We start from the raw sequence: 12,353 nt of genomic DNA, 5'->3' as shown, positions 1-12,353 counted from the left end.
GCAAAGGAGGGTGCTGCAAGCGGCTTCATTGGATCAGAACCTGTCATGGACATCGCTTTGGGCTCTGCCAAACAAGCACTGGACACCTGGATGGTAAGAAGATTTATGGACTTCTGACAGAATCTTCCAGGATTGGCTCGCTCCAAGGCGTTTATTCACCTTTCGAAGCTTGATTCCAAACAGTTGTTGGACTGTAGTAGGGATGAACTACGATGTCAAAGAGGCCTTCTTACAGGTCACTGTCATTTGAATCATCATATGTAGAGACTTGGACTGTCGGTGCCGCCTCTGTCTGGAAAATGATGAAATAGCAGAGCATATACTTTGTACCTGCCCCGCTGGGGACCGAATCAGGTTCTTTGAGTTCGGCAGATCTGTACTCCCACCATCTGACCTGAAAGACCACTCATCATACAAACTAATCGGCTTCGTTAAGAAGCTGGGTTTATTTCACCGAGTGTGAATAGGTATGAGCCACAATAAACCCTTGTGGGTTGCGGTGGAGGGTCGAATAGACCCACTCACTTCAGACCTACCTACCTACACTGTATCCATTCGATCTCAAGGTCACTTGAAGATGTTCTAGTTCTTCCAACTCTAGTCCACATATTCTTTCATCTCCTCTCTTTTGACTAGGATGGTGGTTCGACAGTGCGTGCAGGTACCTATCCGTGTGTGTGTGGATATTTTGTACACTTTGTGGGTTAGTGTAGCAGCATATCGTTCGATTACTATATCTAGGAATGCTATCCTCTGCTCCTGTTCAGTCTCCATGGTGAACTTGATGCTTGGGTGTGGAGCGTTCAAATGGTCTAGGAAAAGGTTCAGAGCACCCCTTCCATATTTCCAGATGATGAAGGTGTCATCCACGTAACGTAGCCACAAGGTTGGTTTCAATTCAGAGTTGTTAATTGCTAACACCATAACCGACTGGTATGGGAGACAATAGAAATCCACAAACACACAGAAAAGAAGAAGCTGTGTACCTCAATCGTATATGTAATCTCATTCAAACAAGTTTAAGAATATCCAGCAGCATGACGACAGATAGAAGAGGGTCAACGAACGTTATTGACAATTTTACAGGTAGTTACAGGTATTATCCCATAATCAACATAAACACACTTCACGTAATTTACCTAAGCCAGATCAGGTATTAGTACACCAAACTACTTGATGAGTCAATATAAATACGCGTTACGCAGCTGTAATATCCAGTCATCGGAGATATTAACTCAGGATGTATAAAACTCTGAGGAAGCTAGTCAATCGCGCCAGCCAGAGAAACTTCAGAAAGAAATTCCAAAAATCCATGGCCTTCAAACTCGGGAAATAGTGACACTGAAAGCTTCGGCTGCAAAAGCCCTGTTCCGCAAAAGTATTAATAATAAAATGTTCAAAGTTTGAAAATCGGGTCATAGAATTTTTAATAGACAATATACTATAGAGTTTCTTAAATATGTTTTTATTAATGTATGTTTCGAAAATGATGTTTTAGCACTAGCTGTAATCACAGGTATTGTAACTTCTAACAAATAACATTAATGCAGCACATACTTCAGGAAAGCTACACGAAATAAAATGATTCTTCATCAGTTCTTGGCCAGTTCTTTTTCTCCTGTATTTAAATGATCTGGCTTTCATTCCAATTAGAGGAAACTTTACGATTTTTGCAGATGACACTACCATCTTCTGTCATGAAAAAAATGTCCATAAATATACTATAGAGTTTTTTAAATAGGTTTTCATTAATTTATGTTTCGAAAATGATATTTCAGCACTAGCTGTAATCACAGGTATTGTAACAAATAACATTAATGCATCACATACATCAGGAAAGCTACACGAAATAAAATGAATCTTCATCAGTTCTAGTCCAATTCTTTTTCTTCTGTATTTAAATGATCTGGCTTTCATTCCACTTTTACAATTTCTGCAGATGACACTACCATCTTCTGGCATAAAAAAAATGTTCAGCAATTGTAAAATAATATCATAAGTGGCTTCGAAATGGTAAAAAATGGGTGGGATTCCAATTAATTATGTTTTAGTACGAATAAATCGAACATACTTATCTTTAGCACCTTCTGTGAAGATTTGAGTCTAAACGGACAAACTTTAGAAAAGAAAATTCATAATTCCTAGGAATATTTATTGATGACAAACTGAAATTTGATCTGCATATTAGAGCATTGACAAAAAAATTACCGTCGGGATGTTATGCACTTAGAGTTGTCACAAATGAACTGAGCACATCTACAGCGAAGATGGTTTACTATTCTATGATTGAGACTCATTTGAGATATGGAATTGCCTTTTGGAGATTTTGTAGTCAACAACTACTATAATCACTGTTTGTCCTACAAAAAGGGCAGTTAGATACCTATGCAAAGCTTGAATGCGTGAACCCTTTAGACCATTATCAGCAAAGGCATTTTAACCTTCACCTTCATTTTTATTCTAGAGTCTGTATGTCTTATACAAAAACTCTAATACAGTTGATACCCCAAAACCAAGCAGTCAAATGAAATTTGTTACAAGGCAAATATCAGAAAATAAAATACCTCTCCCTATTCCGAAATCTACTTTGACAAAGAACTCTCTGATTTATGAAAGCAAAAAATATATAATTACGTACCCTCCGAAATCAGAAAGGAAAAAAATTATTACAAATTCAGAAAAACAATGAAAGAAGCTCTACTCAAAAAAGCATTCTATAATTTCGAGGAAATTTACAGTGAAACTCTGCTATGATTTTATCTTAGATATGATTTTATTCGCAGTATGTGAAACTCTGCTATGATTTTATCTTAGATATGCTTTTATTCGCAGTATGTATTATATACATTTCATTTGGTTTTTTAGCTAATTTATATGTGATTTTTTTATATACCCACTCATTCAATCTTTATTTGACATATGTTTATTTTTCAACTGATTAGTATAGGGTTTTTCTACTTTTGTAAATATTTTGTATATTTAAAAAGCACTCTTTAACAATTTCTTTTCCTAACATGCTCTGTCAATAAGAACTTGATTTCTTGGACAATAAAGTATATTTTCTTTCTCTCTCTCTCATTGATAATAAATCAGCAAGTTTTTAATACATGGTAACTTTTCTATTTCATGTTTTTTTGATATATTTCAACAAACTTCAGTGCTTTATTTGATAGATGAGTATCATTAAAATTATGCAAAGTGGCAGGCAGCCCTAAGCTCGCAGCCTCTTGCGTCGGGGGCCCGTGAAATTTTGCCAGTCCTGCCACCCTATAGTTACGCCATTGCCTAAAGTAAAACGATACGTATTTTGATCAATGAATTTTAACTGACTATCCTACAGTTGCTTCTAGAATGAAAACCTTCGTAGTAAACAAAACACTATAATAGTAAACGAATGAGATTAGAGATATTTCTCCAAGTTAACTGGTAGGTATATCATTAAAGAACACTCTTCAAGAGTTCAGACTTCTCAGGGTGGCTCATTCCAACTGGAATGCACTGCAGTTCTACAGAACAAATAATATGCTATCGTTTGGATAATATTTTATTATATCATATACGAATTTCCTATGAAAGGGCGTGAAAATGCTGGAAAAATATCCGTTTACCAATGAAGTTGAAAAATCATTAATAATTTTCTCTGCTGATATATTCTTGATAATGTAAAAAAGTGACCTGTAGCCCCTAAAGAATTTCAAGTTATTGTATTCAAATGAAGACGATGATCCGGATTTTTACTGTTGATGTTTTTAGTCGGCATTATCATAATTGAATGAAATTCTTCTTTGGGCTACTATAATGAAATATAGTCAAAGTGAATGACCCGACTGTAAAAGAAACAACTGCTAGAAACTGTTTTCACAATTTCCAAATGATTCAGAACTTAAGTCTACCACTTTATTTGTACTTGAAAAAAATGTTCAAAAATGTTTGCCATTATATAACTTTGCAAATCATTCGAGAAGTGTGCAAGAAACAACACGTATTATCGATCAGAGTATATTTTTCTATATACTACATACGTACCACAGCTGTTGTGTTAGATATAATTCACTTTCTCTCTCATGTTATATATGAACGGAAATCGAACAAATGTCATTCTAAGGTACTTGAAAACCCACCAGAAGAGAACTGATACGATTGCAGATTCTAACAAGAAATTTGGTAAATGGAAGTAGCGTGAAAATTAAAAAAGTCTTAAACTGAATGTCCAAATAAAATGAAAGTGAAATACGCATTCGTTGTATAGTTTGATAAATTATACACTCTCATAAACTTCGAGTTTTATGAGTAGAATTTCATTGATTCAATAAAATAATGTATTGAAAAAATAGTTGTTGATTTTTTATCTAATTTTTAGATTCTTCATTTATATTATGGCAAAATTTATATCTGTAATATTCTGTCAATATTCTGATATAAAAAACAAAAATATGTCCAATATTTGAAAAAGATGAGAGCATAATGATATCAAACGATAGCTTAAATTTGTGAATTTGTGAAATCATTCGAAACAATTTTTTACGGGCAATCAGTAATTAGAAAGGTCCACCTTAAACAACTTAGTATGGATCATACAATTAATCTATGAAGTTCTATACTCACAAGGTCAAGTTTATGTAATATATACTGATTTACAGACATTTTTTGATGAAATTAACCATTACACTTATTGAACGTCATCCTATTCTTTAAGACAAAACCTATATGTCGGATAAGGTGGTCATAGGTCCTTCGAATTTCAGGCAAATTCAGGGATACCTCAGAGACCTAACCCGTGACCACTACTACTGTTAAATTAGCATATCATCTAATAAATTGTAATATTTTTGTCAATAACCTAAAAATCTAATTGAATCAGGAATTGAACGATTGTTAACCGAAAAGAGCTAAAAATGAAGTATTTGCCAATTTGTCAAATAAAAAATTTTGTAAGGAACATTCGTCTATATAATAATGCGTTATAGAAAAATGAGTGTAATCTGATAATATCAATCTATACAAGCCGTTTCATTTATCATGTGGTAACATTGCTTTATTCTGAACCGCAACAGATACGAAAACGATTAAATGGGAAAAAAGGTAACTGTCATTGGGAACAATACAATGGTCGAAGAAAATTTACGAGGACTCTCGCCCTCTCGAGTTATACGGGGAAATCAAAAAATGCTGTTTTTCGTTTTTTTTCGAATAGAATTGATTTTTCTGAAAATATCAAAAAATGGAAAAAGAAAATGTTATTGCATTCGAAGTGTACTATGACGATGTAATAATAAATATTTGATAAAACGTTTCGTGTCAACATGACCATCATCAACTTTTTTTGTAAATACGGACCTGTCATTTTTTATTACAGATATTGATAAAGCGATGAATTCACTCATCAACTTTTTTTTTAAATACGGACCTGTCTTTTTTATTACAGATATTGATAAAGCGATGAATTCACAATCCAAGGCAATATTTGATATTTTTATAGCCTTTCATTGGAAATAACCACTATCATCAGTGACAACAATCAAACAAAAAAACAATTTATTTTATCATGAACTTTTGGGAAAAATGAAACCAATACGGAAAATCATAGCTACATGGCAATCTACATTGAATGCTCGAATTGACGGCCTCTTTGTTTAATTCTCATAAGTTGTCGGTCCAGATAATTTCTGTGACAATTTTCTAACATAATAGGTGTAGGTGATACTAATACATGAATCTTTTATTTTTCCCCAGACAAAAAAAAATCTAAAGGAGTAAGATCTGAATATCGAACTGGCCAGTTAATTGGTCCATTGTTTCCAACCCGTTTTCTTGGGAATATTGCATCTAAATGTTCCCTTACTATTGCTGCATTATGGGGAGGAGCGCCGTCCTGTTGAAAATATTGTATTTCATGGCGGATATTCAGTAGCAATTCATCTTAGTAGCCATCGAATTCATTGAATAGAAAATAAAGATACATTTCACTATTCAAATGATCATCGTAAAAGAAAGGGCCAAGGATATTTTTTGTTCCCACAATTCCCATGCAAACATTTATTCCGAACCTTTCTTGGAAATTGGTTTTCCTATGTTCATTTGTATTATTCCACCTATAAAGGATATTTCTGGTAAACCAACCATTGAAAAAGTAAATGCGCCACTGAAATCAATTAAGTCGCTCCGGAGCGCCAATTAATTTTTGTTGTTCTTTTATAATTTCATGATTTGTATTTTGGAAGTGTTATCATTATATTCGTCCGTCCATAATATTTCTTGCGAATATTTCCAACTTCCCTATTTCTACGTCTTAACCACTTCAGAAATCGTATTCTTCTTCCATAATCCCTTTCATTGAGGTGATGAACTTTGCGTATTCTGTAGCATTTATATTTGTTCTTTTTCAAAATAGTTCTTGTGGATTTTAAAGAAATCCCCATTTCGTGGGCAATTTCTCGTAAAGAACAGTTTTGAATAGCATAACTAGCCAATCCTAAATTAAAAAATTGATGTTTTCACTGTGTAAATTTGTATATGGTAATATTTCCTTACCCATAACATTTATTTGATTCCTCACACTTTCAATAACCACACATTTTCTTGTTTTCTTTCTGTCAAATGCACCATAGTCCCTCAAATTTCTTTCTAATCGTGTAAACATTTGGTTGTTCGGAATACGACGATTCGGGTATACCTCAACAAACATATTCCTCGCCAAAAGAGGATTTCTATTTGATTTTGCATAACCAAATAGCATATCTATCCTTTCATCATTTGAATTCATCTTTGATATATTCATAAACGTCTAACAGTTCTCAACAGATATCAACAACGCATTCATTTTTCCTGCCATGGAAATCAAGCAAAGCCTACGCGTTTAAGATAGTAAATGCTATTTGATCATACCAAATTATACAACAATCGAATTTTGACCGAAAACTGATATTTTCGTTGCTTCCAGGATTGAAAATTATAAAAATATTACGAATTTTAATTGATTAGGGGGAAATAAGCTTTGAAAGAAGTATTAAAGCAACACAAAAATTTCCAAAACGAAAAAATACGAATATTCGTTTTAGGGTACCTACCTGTCGAATTTATTGGGTCGTCTGAGTTAGACATATTTTGTGATATTGACGACTTATTTATTTTGTGGAAATTCATCTTCAATTAAATGATATAGATATAGAAATAAAATACTTTTTTTAATTTCCACTCACTTAATGTATTGATATTAATACGACCAAGGTGTCGGTTTTTACACCATTCTCAAGTAATTTGTTTGAAGGTGATTGACAATGTTTTATGATGAATTTCACTAGTTCGGACTTCCATTGCCTACTATATAAAATGATTTGAAATCCCTGAAACAACTAAAAAAGAAGAATTAAAAATGAATAGCTGGAAATAACAATTATATTAGGCAAAATAAACCTGAAATGAAATAATAGTGAAATAAAATACAGGTAAAATATAACAATTGATCAAAAATAAATAAAAATAAAGAAATGAAAAAAGAAAATAAAAAGTTGAGAGATTCCAAGTCACGTTAGTTCACGACGTTTCGATTGTTAGTATCTACAATCGAAACGTCGTGAACTAACTTGACTTGTAATCTCTCAACTTTTTATTTTTATTTTCTTTTTTACAAGTCACGTTGGTTCACGACGTTTTGATTGTTAGCATCTACAATCGAAACGTCGTGAACTAACGTGACTTGGAATCTCTCAACTTTTCATTCTTATTTTTTATTCATTTCTTTATTTTCATTTATTTTTGTTCAATTGTTCTATTTTACTTGAATTTTATTTCACTATTATTTCATTTCAGGTGTATTTTGCTTAATTTAATTGTTATTTTCAGTTATTCATTTTTTATTCTTCTTTTTTACTTGTTTCAGGGATTTCAAATCATTTTATATAGTAGACAATGGAAGTCCGAACTAATGAAATTCATTCTCAAGTATTTTAACACTACTGACCTAAGAGTAATATCGGAGTATATATATCCGAGAGTAGGTAATAAAATATATACCTACATTCATCAGCACCAACTGCATAAACTTCAAACTGTGATTAATTGCGTTGTCATCTTTATAAATTCAAAAGTGGAAATCTACACAAAGTAATCAATTAAAAACTCAAAATATAGAACCCTTAACGAACGAACAGATTTTTTTTTTCGAATGCAAAATCATAAAAAATATCCTACAATTCACAAAGAGAAAACAAATATTTTAAATCTATGATTTAAACCAGCACGATTTTTTTTCATGAGCTTAATGATACGGAACATATTTTGTTTGTTTGATTTTAGAATAGGTGATGGATGATCATTTCCTGGGAGTGGGTATAAACCTGTTGCCAATAGTGATATTTCTATTATTAATATTATTACTATTTTATCGGGAAACTGAAAACCAAGAAACTAATACAGTGGTTGTTTTCAAATTTGGAATGATAGACCATTAGAATCATCACGTCTCAATACATCTCAGTTTGTTTAGGTTAGTTTATACATTTTACATGCCCCCATATATCAATTCTGAAATGTTGAATTCAACAGGAAAATTTTTACTCTGTATTCACACTATGAGAGTGATTTTCCCAATCTGGCAAATACCCCTCATTTAATGCGTTGCACTTATGATCGATGTATTACTCAATATGTATTTAATTTACAGTCTATTTAGTATGGAAACAACTAATGTTCATCTAATTACAATTTAAACTCGATAAGGAATTGAATGAAAAATACAAATGACTTTACATTTTTCAGTCTTTCCATGTGCCAGCACACTCTCAAAAAGACACGTATTCACTATTGTCAATTTCCACAATTCTTTTTCAGTTTTTAATATGGAAAAGGGATTATGACGTCCTATGGGTTTCGTGTGAATTGAAGATCCAATAAAAGTAAGTATTAGGAATCACACGTTAAAAGGTAAGACCTCGTTAGTCCTTAGCTCGCACAAGTTTCGACTTCTGAGGGTTGTCGTTCGTAGGAATGTGACAGCTGGTTAACGAAAAAACAGAAACAGATTATAATACCAATCGTCGGACCGTAGATTTTTATTTCATGTGCTAGAAATAGTATGTTGAAAAATGAGACCTTGTCAATCTTCAGTTTGCACAGGTTGGGTTTTTTGATAAATGTTGTTCATTAGGAGATGTCTGCTGAATAACGGCAAAATCCAAGATCCAAGGGTGTTCCACGTTGGCAGTGGTGGCGCAAGACCTAAATTTAATCTGGACAAGGTACATTTCGCGAGGCTTCTCTGATGGTGCAGAGAAGAAGGGTTTATGGAATAAGAAAACACTTGAAATTAAACAATTTTTTATTCATTAGGAAACACTTATTAAAATTTCAACTTATGTACTTTTTTGGAACTTCAAACAACAAAATGAAAATTTGAATAAAGATACAAAAGTAATAAAAACATCATACCTACAGCTTCTCAAAACCAGGAAGAGATTTGAGAATTCTATCTGTGTCTCTTACACACACACATACACAGTCTCCTAACGAACGCGCATATGTACATCATTCCAGGATATATTACTATCCATTTCGATGTTTGAAATAATGGTCGAATATAATATGGTAACCGGAAAGCTATTCAGGTGGATGACATGTTGATCCTTATCAAATTTAATACGTTAGTTATCTCAAACACTTCATGCACATTATTCCATTTGAAACAAGCCACCCTGAATAACTTTTGGTACAATGGTTTTCAGGGCTGTTTAGTGATTACTTTAATAAGTGTATAAATGTGTAAAAATTGAAATAATCATAAATTATGGAGAAGTTGGAAAGTGCGCACGAAGGGCGGCATGTCTTTTTAACGAAAGAAAAATTGTTATGTAAGTCAAATTATGTTATGTAAGTTTTATGAAACTGGTTCAGTGACAAAGTGACAAAGAGATAACCCCAGAGTACTAGCTAGCAGCTCAAATTGAAGTTTTGAAAACATTTGCTGCAGAGCCCGCGATCTCCTTCCGATCAGTATCAGAACAGACGGAAATGTCACGCGAGACCGTAAGAGAAGCATTGAAAATGCATACATTTCATCCTTATGAAATGCAGATTTTTCAAGAGCTCCTTCACGAGGATGATTATGATGTCTCATCGAGTCACTACCATCCCTAATCTTCTGTTAAATATCTGTTTCAGCGATAAGTGTTCATTTTTTTAAATGGCAATGTTAATAGACAAAATTGTCCCTATTGGAGTAATGAAAACCCACATATTTTCCGGGAAATTCATACACAACACCCACAAAGAATTAATGATTGGGCTGCTATTCTTGGGAATGTCATTATTGGTCCATTATTCCTGAAAGAAAACTTGACTGGCAATCTGTACTGTGAAATACTTGAAGAGACTATCGATCCTCTTATAACTCACGAGCTAGAAACTCAAATGGATGCAGAAGGTAATGAACTTTTGCAGGAGAATCTGTTACATTTCCAATAGGACGGTACTCCACCTCAATATTTTCTTTTTGTCCGATAGTGGTTCATTTATTTATTTATTTTTATTTATTACACGAATAGGGATACAAACAAAATAAATCCAAAAAATATCCTCATTTCACATATGAAAGATAGTGATTAAACAAAATATGAATGCTAATTACACTACACTATATAGTAATAAATATTGACAAAAAATTAAATAAACAGTATATAAAGAACCGATAACTAATTATAAATAAAAATAGACTTCACATACTTTTCAAATCTAAGGAAAGGTAACCTCAGTTTTTCAGAATCATTGCAATGAGTATTAAAGGATCTGACAATTCTGCATGAAGGAGGGTTTTTTCCTGAATTGGTTTTTCTAAATGGGGATGCAAAGAGATCATGGTTTTGCAAGTCTCTGCAAGGTGTATTCAATGAAATTTTTGTTATCAACGTAGGACAATCGACACGTTTATTGAATAATTTGTACAGCATTAATATATCTGACACTTTTCTTTTATCTCTAACAGATAACAACGGATACTTTTTGAAAACGGCACGGAAATTTCCAGTGATTATAGAAATGTCAGTTTTACGGGCCAATTGTTTGACTAATTTATTTTGAACACTTTCAATTCTTTGTTGGTACATCGAATATTGTGGACTCCAAACGACAGATGCAAAGTTCAAACGAGAGATTTCCGGATAGATGGATTGGCAGAAGGAGACCAGTTGAATAGCCTCCGAGATCACCGGATTTAACAACCTTCTGAAGAAGTTTTTCGTAATGTTGGAGGGGAGTTCGAAAACAGACTTTATTACTGTTTGGACGACTTTTCGGTTCGTTTATAAGATAAGCGTAAGTATATTTTATTTTTGAAATTACTTTCTAGCAAACTGAATTTTATTTTGTAAAATGACAATAACCAACATATATAAAATCCCACATTAATTCCTGTCATACGAAGGTTGGAACGGTGCCACCCACTCTTCTAACCATTTTTATTAAAAGGAGTTAATACAATAATGCATCTCAGAACAAGTAAATTTTAATAACATGTGTAAGTTAAGAACGCTATTTTTCGTAGAATGCTCATCAAAAAATAAGTCAGGGTACCAGAATTGAACGCCCATCAAGATGATATGCCACTTGGCCCCCCTTCCCATTTAAAATTCTAAAGGTACATCTACCCCTCCTAGGGGGTTGAACCACGTGGGCTACAAATAGTCCTTGAAAGTGTTCCTCTTGATAATAAAATTGACCTGTTTTTTTGATGCCTCATATTGTTCATAGGAAGGAAGATATTAAGGGTGGAAAGTTTTCAAATCGACACCCTGCATGTTCTTCTACCCGTGCAAAACCTATTCGGTTTACTAGTTATGTATAAATAAAGTAATTCTATATGAATGATGAGAGTGCACACTTTCAATAAGTTTCATATATATTTCTAATATCTACTGAAGATATTTTGAAGAAGTTTTGAATGCATTTCAAATACTCCGTTCATAGATACAAAAAAAAAATTCAAAATATTCAGAATGTATATATTAATGAATATATGAATAGCATTCTTACACACTACTCGAACGATAATATGCTACTTAGGCTTTATACAGTTGTAACACTAACTTTTCCATTTACTTTTTCCTACCCTTCACCTGATCGATCTGAACAAAAATCTCCAAGACTCGAGGTTGACGACAAAAGTGAATATAATTTTGAAAGTCATTGCAAATTTTTGAAACCGTTAGACAGCTCAGCAATGCAACAAAATTTCCGTTTGTTAAATTGTACAAAGTCATGCCTCGGTAATGCGATAACAGAAAAATCCACACAAAGTCAAATCAGTCGCAACCCAGTTAAAATAAACTCCATAAATTACCATGCGATTACTATTCAATTTCTTT

This window comes from Leptinotarsa decemlineata, unplaced genomic scaffold (genome assembly GCF_025532065.1).
Source record: "Leptinotarsa decemlineata unplaced genomic scaffold, Ldec_3_MD MMD2_tig00003335_RagTag_RagTag, whole genome shotgun sequence".
Classification (NCBI taxonomy): Eukaryota; Metazoa; Arthropoda; class Insecta; order Coleoptera; family Chrysomelidae; genus Leptinotarsa; species Leptinotarsa decemlineata.
The sequence above is the reverse complement of the archived record's forward strand: the minus strand, read 5'-3'. Positions refer to the sequence as shown.